We start from the raw sequence: 348 nt of genomic DNA on the forward strand, positions 1-348 counted from the left end.
TTAAACAACATGAACAACCACTAATCAAATAAAAATACTACACTTCCAAATTAACTATCTAAATCTTAATATTAAAATAATCATCCGTACACCTAATGAAATGAACATCCGATATATCTATTGTTCACATTGTTTAATATTTTCATTGTCTACCTATACTTTTCCTTTTACCATTAGAATATGTCACATGTACTTTATCATTAGAATTGAAATCAAAATTTTTCTCCAAAATTAAAGAGTTTTCATTCCTTCCTCTTTTTTTCTCTATTTCTCTCCTTCTTCCATCCATTTTATCTATTTTATAAATTATTTATCAATTATAAATTTGACAAACAAAATATACAAACA

Source organism: Arachis ipaensis, chromosome B10, assembly GCF_000816755.2.
Source record: "Arachis ipaensis cultivar K30076 chromosome B10, Araip1.1, whole genome shotgun sequence".
In the NCBI taxonomy this organism is placed as follows: domain Eukaryota; kingdom Viridiplantae; phylum Streptophyta; class Magnoliopsida; order Fabales; family Fabaceae; genus Arachis; species Arachis ipaensis.